A 10,380-nucleotide genomic window follows, 5' to 3' on the forward strand; every position below is an offset into this window, starting at 1 on the left:
CATTCTACTAGGTCAGTTTCTACTTCCTGGGCGTTTAGGAATGAAGCTTCGGTTGACCAGATTTGCAAAGCAGCAACTTGGTCCTCTTTGCATACTTTTACTAAATTCTACCATTTTGATGTATTTTCTTCTTCTGAAGCAGTTTTTGGTAGAAAAGTACTTCAGGCAGCGGTTTCAGTTTGAATCTTCTGCTTATGTTTTTCGTTAAACTTTATTTTTGGGTGTGGATTTTTTTTCAGCAGGAATTGGCTGTCTTTATTTTATCCCTCCCTCTCTAGTGACTCTTGTGTGGAAAGATCCACATCTTGGGTAGTCATTATCCCATACGTCACTAGCTCATGGACTCTTGCTAATTACATGAAAGAAAACATAATTTATGTAAGAACTTACCTGATAAATTCATTTCTTTCATATTAGCAAGAGTCCATGAGGCCCGCCCTTTTTTTGTGGTGGTTATGATTTTTGTATAAAGCACAATTATTCCAATTCCTTATTTTATATGCTTTCGCACTTTTTTATCACCCCACTTCTTGGCTATTCGTTAAACTGAATTGTGGGTGTGGTGAGGGGTGTATTTATAGGCATTTTGAGGTTTGGGAAACTTTGCCCCTCCTGGTAGGAATGTATATCCCATACGTCACTAGCTCATGGACTCTTGCTAATATGAAAGAAATGAATTTATCAGGTAAGTTCTTACATAAATTATGTTTTTTACTCTTTAGTACAGCTTAGATATTAATGTATGTATTAAACATTATATCTGGTTCTATTTGCCACAGCTATTTTTAAGTTTACACAGTTATAATCACCATCGGAGTTCTGCTTTGCAAATTAATTTTTAAGAAGAAGCTGACTTTATTTTGAAGGCAGTGTAACTGTAAATCAACCACTTCACCCCTACAAAAAATAAATAATAAAAGCCTGGTCTATTCCTGTTATAAGTCTGGATTCACTCCTCCAAAAAGGCAAGTGGTGGAGGTAGTTGGTAGAAAAAATAATTGCAGCAAACAAGGTTTTAATGTATACAATGTGTTTTAAGTTGTCCATGCTAAGGTATTGTTGGAGGCTTACAAATCTTCTACTAAAGTAAATAGTTTTGCTGTCTGCTAGATTCAATGCTGATAGGCTCATTTTATGTTTTAATTAATGTGCTGAAGCTGTTGTCTCTGAGGGGATTCCACAGTTTTGTGGAGATTTGTACGTTTCCTCTTTTTTGGTTGAGACTTTGTGCTTTGTCATGTGGATTATTCTGGCCTTTTTGAATATAACTTAAGGAGTAGTATGTAGCCTTTACCAAAGAAGAAGGCTTTGTTGCACCGAGCAAATATCAGTGATTCCCATCATCCTCTAGAGGTAACAAACAGAATTAAAAACTTTATTTTTACCACATTAAATACAGCTTGCCTTCCTGACACCATTATTCCTAGTTCTGTCATTCTTATAAGTCCCTCTCATCTCCCTTACTGGTATGGTGTTGTCATAGTAAGAGACATTTTGGGTGGCTGAGAAGTCAGGAGATTGGGCCTATTGATGAGGAGCCAATTTGCATAATTCACTAAAGCCAGGCTTGGCAACATGCTGACAACCAGGACGACTCTAGTTCCATTTGTTTGCACAGGACACCAGCAAAGGATCTGCACAACTACCAAGCTGATAAAGGCACAAGATCATAGTAACACCTACTGTGCTGACACACTGTTCATGAAAAGTTAGTATTCTTAATGTCAATTCCCCAAACCCAGATGGAACAACCTGTCCAGACACTGAATGCCCAGGATATTATGGAGGTAAATGCCTTTTATTTGTGATTATTAGGCAGTATATATGTAATGGGACATACTAATGAAAAATAAAACAAAAATGAAATTGGGCACTTGGTTTTAACGTGTCCCTTATAAACCGTGTTTGTAACTCAGAATATTATTGATTTATTTTAAACCATATATGAAGTTTTATTTTAGCAGAGATTCAGACTTCAAATAATCATTTCTTACTCATGGTGGTGAGTCTACGATTCATTACTGTTGGGAATTTCTAACCAGGCCAAAAAGAGGAGGCAAAGACACCCTGCACCAGAGCTTTAAGTATTCCTTATACTTCCCATACCCTCCCAGTGTTTCTTTGCCTCATTCAAGTAGAAGGCAAAGATGGAAGTTCTCAGGATTTTAGTTAGAATTTATTGTGATATTGATCCCTATCCTTCCCTCATGAGGTAAACCTTGGACTAGAGGGAGGGACATAGAATACTCTGTGCAATGTAAATCTCCTTGCAGGAGTTGTGGTGTAGCCGAGACAGTTCCTTTAGCCTCTTTCTGTCTGGTAAGGTGATATAATCCCTTGGTATATCCTCAACTGTTAGTTACAATACAGGATGGGTTCTCTACTGCATCCTCAGGAATAACTTTTGGTAAGGACAATAGAGTGAGCATTCTGTGGGTAAGTATTCTGCAAGGCACGCACAGTGCACATGCTATAAGTACATATCCTTATGTATGTTTGTAGCCACTTAACATTGAGTAATGCAAATCACATGTTGAGTTATTTTACTCTGCTGACAGTTTGTGCACAGGGAGTTAGTCTATAGCAAAATGCCTTATTCAAGTCTCTTTAGGGCTTTATGTAATTTTATGGGGTTTGGAACCTTCTTTATATAAGGGGTATGCTGTTTGTTACATGCACAACATTCCTGTATCAGTCCCTTAAAAATTCCCCTCCTCACTTAGGCCGGCATCTTTAGCGATCCGTTCTGTCAGCAGCGCTAAGGAGTTACCGGGGCCTGGCAGTCCACCACAAGAAGGGGAATTATTTAAAGCGCACCGCACATTTCTCCTGGAGTGGAGAGGGTTACTGTTTTTCTTTCCAAAGGCAGGGAGAGTCCACAACTTCATTCCTTACTGTTGGGCAATACAATACCTGGCCACTAGGAGGAAGCAAAGACACCCCAGCCAAAGGCTTAAATATCCCTCCCACTTCCCCCCCAGTCATTCTTTGCCTTCCGTCACTAGAGGAGGATGGCAGAGAAAGTGTTGAGAGAAGATTTTCCTTTTAATGGGTATTTTCCATGTAAGAGATGAATGGAGCTTGAAGTAGTCACGTAAATCTCTCGGTGAGTCTAGTGATACAGGGAAAGTTTTTCTGTGACTGGATCTAGACTACGGATCTTCTGGGTAAACAGTGTAATGAGCTACACTATTTGCACCCTTTTTAACTCGGGTCACTGTCAGGACATAGTTTATGACTGTCACACTCTGAAAGGCTGGGTCTGTACCTCAGCATGACCCTGGGGGTAAGTCCCTTTTTACTTTATTCAAGGAATGTAAGGAGTTCTGGTCACAGTGTGACACGTATGTACCTATATAGGATCTGGAGCACTCTCTAATTCTTTTTATCATGGAGATGGGAGGATGGAACAGTAGGGGTCTAGTGTGCTCTGTGATTGGACATGATCGACTCCGATATTGCGATACCATTCCTCCTGCTGCAAGTGCTGAGAACGACTCGACAGGGAGTTTTGCTGGATATCTTGGAGGTGGTGAGTACCCCAGCCATTGGCGGGGGATAGCGGTGCCTTAAAGATTTTTTGTTTTGTGTGGGAATTTTCTCCAACTATGGAGGACACTGCGGTTAACCCTTTAGAGCGTCTTACTCAATATGTTCCTATTTCAAATGCCTGCCTATACTGTGAGGAGACCTTGGTTTGCCCTCCGGCCCAACTCTGTTCTAATTGAAAAAAGGAATATAATTACTTGAAATTTAGTTGTTATTTTTTAAGTATCTAATGTTATTAATATGATTTTTTGAATGTTACATTTATATTTCTGAAATGTTGCACCTTGGTTTTAAACATATGTATTGTTACTTAAAGCTGTACTGTTGGTAACCCAAGGGTTAACTGGCAAACAGGTATAAATGTTTTGTGAGGGACACAGCTGCTATCCCTGATGAAGTGCTCCTAGTGAGCAGGAAACGCGTCGGAGAGCAGCATATCCCTGTGTGTTAGGGTGACTCCACTGAGAGTATGTGCTTGCGATAATTTTTTAAATGAACCAATAAAAGTTTGTATTTTTACTTTTTAATCCATTTGTGCAGCCTTCAACTTTTTCCAACCTTTTGGATTTTTTTGTATTTTACCAGCGTATGGGAAACGCTGTAGGGAAACAGTTGGATAGTTATACATTTTCTCTGTGGTACTAGTGCTGTGAGCGGCTTTCAATCAAGGAGCTGGAGTACAGGTGTGCCCGGCGTGAGGAACTTACAAGCAAAGACGCCGCGATACAGTGCATCCCCTCCCTGCGGTGAGTAGGACCGGGTAACTTTCACAATTTATTCCGGTATGGGGCTACACATTCTAATTGCCTAGGGGTTTTTCTAATGTTTCCAGAAGGCCAGCTAATGATGCCAACTGTTATCAAATTTAACCCTTCTGAGCCATCAACCTCTCAGGATTCAGTGATCCATGAGATGTTATCCCCACATCATGTTGCAAACCCGGTTTCACTTGCAGTCCCCCGTGGCATACCTTCTCCTTCTACTGTAGGGTTTTTTTTTTCAGCAGACTTTACTACGCAGTTACAATCTGCTCTAAGTGCCTTAGCTATCTCTGGGAAACGTAAGAGAAAGGTCAAACATGTCTCTACAGAATTAGCTAACTTTCAATCTGACTTAGCTAGTATGTCTCAACTGTCTGTGGATGAGGTAACCTCAGTAGCATCTGAGGGCGAATTTGGAGCCTAAACCAACTCCTTCTGAAGAACCCTCTTTTAGGTTTAAGGTTGAACATTTGCGCTTCCTTTTTAAAGGAGGTTTTAATCTACCTTAGAGGTTCCTGAATCTAAGCTTCTTGAGGAACCTAAAATTCCTAAGCTAGATAGGGTCTACGAAGACAAGAAAGCTTCTCAGACCTTTTTGGTTCCTGTTCGCATGGCGAAAATTATTTATAACGAATGGGAGAAGATTGGATCTCCTTCCACCACTTGTAAGAAGTTATTTCCAGTCCCTGAGGCTCAACTGGAATTGTGGAGTTCCATTCCGAAGGTGGATGGTGCAATCTCTACTCTCGCCAAGCGAACTACTATTTCACTTGAGGATAGCTTCTCTTTCAGGGAACCTATCGACAAAAAGTTGGAGTTATTTAAGAAGGATGTTTCAGCATATGGGATATCTTTTTCAGCCTGCAGCGGTCGCCGCGGTTGCAGGGGCAGCTACCTATTGGTGTGACACTCTCTCTGAGCTTATTGAGGTGGAATCCCCTCTTGAGGAGATTCAAGATAGGATTAAGGCCCTGAGGATTGCCAATTATTTTATCTGTGATGCAAACATGCAGATTATACGCCTGAATGCCAAAGCTTCAGGTTTTCCTTTCGTTCAGACAAACCCCAAAGAAATCAATCATCTTCCAAACCCGAGCAGTCCAAGAGCAGTTGGAAACCTACCCAGTCCTGGAATAAATCCAAGCAGGCTAAGAAGCATGCAGATAATAAATCTGCATGAAGGGACAGCACCTGATCCGGGATTGGATTGAGTAGGGGACAGACTGTCTCTTTTCTCAGGCACCTGGTTTTAAGATGTGCAGGATCCTTGGGTGTAAGATGTTGTATCTCAAGGATACAGAATAGGATTCAAGTCTCCTCCTCCCAGGGGCACGTTCCTCCTCTCCAGGATATCTTCAAGACCAGAGAAGAGAACAGCATTTTTAGATTGTGTCCAGGATCTTTATTCCTTGGGAGTAATAGTCCCGGTGCCCGCCTCGGAAAGAGGACTATGATTCTATTCCAATCTATTCGTGGTTCCCAAGAAATAGGGAACTTTCTGACCAATTTTAGACTTGGTGTCTCAACAAATTACACAGAGTCCCTTCCTTCATAATGGAGACCATCAGATCGATTCTCCCTCTAATACAGGAGGGACAATTAATCACTACAATAGATCTGAAGGACGCAGACCTGCATGTCCTGATTTATCAAGATCACTTTCAGTTCCTGAGATTTGCATTTCAGGATCAGCATTTCCAGTTTGTAGCTCTGCCATTTGGCTTAGCTACTGCTCCAAGGATATTCACAAAGGTTCTGGGCGCTCTTCTAGCCATAGCCAGATCTCAAGGTATTGCGGTAGCCCCTTACCTGGACGATATCTTGGTTCAGGCTCCATCTTTTCTTTTGGCAGAAGCACACTTGGAAACTCTTCTGAGCCTGTTCGGTCACATGGATGGAAGATAAACTTAGAAAAGAGTTCTCTGGTTCCCAGTACCAGTATGGTATTCCTGGGCACTGTCATAGACTGTCAACATGAAAATTTGACGTTCCAAGTTAATGGCGAGTTGCTTCTCTTTCTATGCCACTCTAAGACCTTCAGTGGCCCAGTGCATGGAAGTAATTGGACTTATGGTGTCCTGTATGGACATTATTCCTTTTGCCTGTTTTCATCTCAAACCTGTACAACTATGTATGCTGAGACAATGGAACGGTGATCATTCATATCTATCTCAGACGATTGTGTTGGACGGCCGAACGAGAGACTCTCACTCTTGGTGGCTTTGTCTAGATCACCTGTCGATAGGCACGTGCTTCTTGAGACCGTCCTGGGAGATTGTGACTACGGACACCAGCCTCTCAGCCTGGTGAGCTGTCTGGGGTCCCAGGAAGGCTCAGGGGCTGTGGTCTCTGGAAGAATCTTCCCTACCGATCAACATTCTGCAACTAAGAGCGATACACCATGCGTTAAAAGCATGACCTTAACTGAGTTCGACCCAGTATATCAGATTTCAATCAGACAATATAACCTCAGTCGCTTATATCAACCATCAAGGAGGGATGAGGAGCTCCCTGGCCATGAAGGAGTTTTCCTTAATCTTACAATGGACGGAAGCTCACAACTGTCTTCCGTCAGCTATCCACATTCCGGGGGTGGACAATTGGGAAGCGGATTTCCTCAGCAGACAATCCTTTCATCTGGGAGAATGGTCTCTCCACCCCGAGGAGTTTGCAGATATTTGTCTCAGATGGGGAATGCCAGAGATTGATCTCACGGCTTCTCGTCTAAATGCCAAGCTACCCAGATATGGGTTTGAGATCAAGGGTTCCTCAAGCAGAGATAATGGATGCGTTGGCGGTTCCATGGAGGTTCAGTCTCGTATATCTTTTCCCTCCATTGGCTCTGCTCCCTCGTGTAGGGGTTTGCATCAAACAGTAATTCTAATAGCTCCATCCTGGCCCCAAAGGACCTGGTTTGCAGATCTGGTGAGAATGTCACTGTCCCCTCCTTGGAGGTTAGCTTATCGGAAGGACCTTTTAATTCAGGGCCCCTTCCTACACCAAAACCTAGATTCTCTGAGGCCGACTGCGTGGAGATTGAACGTCTAGTCCTATCCAAGAGAGGATTTTCCGATAGTGTCATAGACACATTGATTCAGGCGCGTAAGCCACTTACTCAACGCATCTACCATAAGGTGTGGAGGACTTATCTACACTGGTGTGAGGAATGCATTGTTCCATGGCACAAAGTGAAGGTGGCTAGAATTTTATCCTTTCTCCAAGACGGCTTGGAGAAGGACCTATCTGTCAGTTCTCTGAAGGGCCAGATCTCGGCCTTATCGATCTTGTTGCACAAGAGATTGGCTGATCTTCCGGACATGCAATACTTTAAGGCTCTGACTAGAATTAGACCTGTATTTAAACCTGTTGCTCCACCTTGGAGTCTCAATCTTGTTCTTCGTGTTTTGCAACAGGCTCCGTTTGAGCCCATGCATTCTGTTAATATTAGAGGGATAGTCCAAAAAAAACTTTGATTCAAATAGGCCATGTAATTTTAAACAACTTTTTAATTTACTTTGCTTTGTTCTCTTGGTATTCTTAGTTGAAAGATAAACCTAGCAGGTTCATATGCTAATTTCTTAGACCTTGAAGGCCGCCTCTAATCTAAATGCATTTTGACAGTTTTTCCAGCAGACTTTACTACGCAGTTACAATAGAGGGCGTTAGTTCATGTGTTTCATATAGATAACATTGAGCTCATGCACCTGAATTTTGCCGAAGAGTGAGCACTGGCTGGCTAAAATGCAAATCTGTCAAAAGAGCTGAAATAAAGGGGCAGTCTTCAGAGGATTAGATACAAGGTAATCACAGAGGTAAAATGTGTATTATTATAAGTGTGTTGATTATGCAAAACTGGGGAATGGCTAACGGATTATCTATCTTTTAAAACAACAAAAACATCTGGTGTTGACTGTCCCTTTATGTTATTATCCTGGAAAGTTTTGTTTTTGTTGACTATTGTCTCAGCTTGCAGAGTTTGAGTTATCTGCTTTACGGTGTGATTCCCCTTACCTTGTGTTTCATGCCGACAAGGCGGTGTTACGTACAAAGTTTTTCTTCCTAAGGTTGTGTCCGAACATAACATCAATCAGGAGATTGTGGTTCTTTCCCTTTGTCCAAATCCTTCCTCTACAAAGGAACAGTTGCTAAACAATTTGGATGTTCGTCCCTTGAAGTTTTTCCTTCAGGCTACTAAAGAGTTCAGACAATCATCATCCTTGTTTATTCTTTATGCAGGTAAGCGCAAGGGCCAGAAGGCCACTGTGACTTCCTTGTCTTTTTGGTTGAGGAGTATCATCTGCTGTTCTTATGAGACAGCGGGTCAGCAGCCTCCTGAGAGGATAACGGCTCATTCCACTAGGGCAATTGCTTCTTCCTGGGCTTTTAAGATTGAAGCCTCTATGGATCAGATTTGTAAGGCGGCTACCTGGTCCTCCTTACATACCTTTTCTAAATTCTACAAATTTTATGTGTTTGCTTCAGCTGAAGCTGCTTCTGGGAGAGAGGTTTTAAAGGCTGTGGTGCCCTCAGCTTAGGGTCTGCTTTTTTCTTGTGCCTTCCTGTTATTCCTTCAGTGTCCTCTGGAGCTTGGGTATTGTTTTCCAACAGTAAGGAATGAAGTTGTGGACTCTCCCTGCCTTTGGAAAAAAACAAAATTTCTTTCATGTAATTAGCAAGAGTCCATGAGCTAGTGACGTATGGGATATACATTCCTACCAGGAGGGGCAAAGTTTCCCAAACCTCAAAATGCCTATAAATACACCCCTCACCACACCCACAATTCAGTTTTACAAACTTTGCCTCCTATGGAGGTGGTGAAGTAAGTTTGTGCTAGATTCTACGTTGATATGCGCTCCGCAGCAAGTTGGAGCCCGGTTTTCCTCTCAGCGTGCAGTGAATGTCAGAGGGATGTGAGGAGAGTATTGCCTATTTGAATGCAGTGATCTCCTTCTACGGGGTCTATTTCATAGGTTCTCTGTTATCGGTCGTAGAGATTCATCTCTTACCTCCCTTTTCAGATCGACGATATACTCTTATTTATATACCATTACCTCTGCTGATTTTCGTTTCAGTACTGGTTTGGCTTTCTACAAACATGTAGATGAGTGTCCTGGGGTAAGTAAATCTTATTTTCTGTGACACTCTAAGCTATGGTTGGGCACTTTATTTATAAAGTTCTAAATATATGTATTCAAACATTTATTTGCCTTGACTCAGAATGTTCAACATTCCTTATTTTCAGACAGTCAGTTTCATATTTGGGATTATGCGTTTGAATCAATCATTTTTTCTTACCTTAAAAATTTGACTTTTTTTCCCTGTGGGCTGTTAGGCTCGCGGGGGCTGAAAATGCTTCATTTTATTACGTCATTCTTGGCGCAGACTTTTTTGGCGCAAAAAATCTTTTCTGTTTCCGGCGTCATACGTGTCGCCGGAAGTTGCGTCATTTTTTGACGTCCTTTTGCGCCAAAAATGTCGGCGTTCCGGATGTGGCGTCATTTTTGGCGCCAAAAAGCATTTAGGCGCCAAACAATGTGGGCGTATTATTTGGCGCCAAAAAATATGGGCGTCGCTTTTGTCTCCACATTATTTCAGTCTCATTTTTTCTTTGCTTCTGGTTACTAGAAGCTTGTTTATTGGCATTTTTTCCCATTCCTGAAACTGTCATTTAAGGAATTTGATCAATTTTGCTTTATATGTTGTTTTTTCTCTTACATATTGCAAGATGTCTCACGTTGCATCTGAGTCAGAAGATACTTCAGGAAAATCGCTGTCTAGTGCTGGAACTACCAAAGCTAAGTGTATCTGCTGTAAACTTTTGGTAGCTATTCCTCCGGCTGTTGTTTGTATTAATTGTCATGACAAACTTGTTAAAGCAGATATTTCCTTTAGTAATGTACCATTGCCTGTTGCAGTTCCCTCAACATCTAAGGTGCAGAATGTTCCTGATAACATAAGAGATTTTGTTTCTGAATCCATCAAGAAGTCTATGTCTGTTATTTCTCCTTCTAGTAAACATAAAAAATCTTTTAAAACTTCTCTCTCTACAGATGAATTTTTAAATGAACAT

The sequence above is a fragment of the Bombina bombina genome, chromosome 4 (genome assembly GCF_027579735.1).
Source record: "Bombina bombina isolate aBomBom1 chromosome 4, aBomBom1.pri, whole genome shotgun sequence".
Taxonomy (NCBI): domain Eukaryota; kingdom Metazoa; phylum Chordata; class Amphibia; order Anura; family Bombinatoridae; genus Bombina; species Bombina bombina.